Here is an 804-nt window from a genome sequence, read left to right as displayed (position 1 = left end):
GCCTCTTTCGATCTGTATCCTAGTTTGTGCTAGCCTTCTTAAGGCAAACTTGTTTAACTTATGTCTGTACTCAGATATTGTTGCTTCCGCTGACTCGTCTATGATTGAGCTCTTGTATTCGAGCCCTCGAGGCCCCTGGCTTGTAATATGATGCTTGTATGACTTATTTTATTTGTAGAGTTGTGTTGTGATATCTTCCCGTGAGTCCCTGATCTTGATCGTACACGTTTGCGTGTATGATTAGTGTACGATTAAATGGGGGCATCACACATATAATGCACAGGTAATTATGCTGATGAAACCACATTTTGATAAAATGTTTAGATGCAAGAAATTAATTAAAACAGGGGCTAAACAATTACTTAAATGGTTTTAAAAAGAATAAACTATTACAAACCATTTTATTTTGAAGAGCTAAATTAATAGTTGCAAAGGCACAATTTGAACACTAAATTAGGTGTCACTTTTGTATTTTATTAAAACTAAAATAAATAGAAACAAAAATAAATCAAAAAAGGATAAATAAAAAACAAAATGAAGTAAAATAAAAAGGAAAAGTGCCCCTGGTCGAACTAGGCCACAGCCCAGCTGGTCGCACACCCAGTCGGCCCACCACTGCCCAATAACCTCCCTACAACCGAACCCTAGACCCTCGCACCTCTCGCCCCCACTCCCTATCTGCACGATCCCCTCGACCCCCACCCACCTCGCGCCGCCAAGGATGAGCATGAGCGCTCCCGCTCGACCCCGCAGCTCCTCCCGCCGGCCACACCCTGCCCCTCCCCCGAGCTCGCCTCACCCTCC

The sequence above is a fragment of the Triticum dicoccoides genome, chromosome 3A (genome assembly GCF_002162155.2).
Source record: "Triticum dicoccoides isolate Atlit2015 ecotype Zavitan chromosome 3A, WEW_v2.0, whole genome shotgun sequence".
Lineage (NCBI taxonomy): Eukaryota > Viridiplantae > Streptophyta > Magnoliopsida > Poales > Poaceae > Triticum > Triticum dicoccoides.
Note: the sequence above shows the minus strand (reverse complement) of the source record.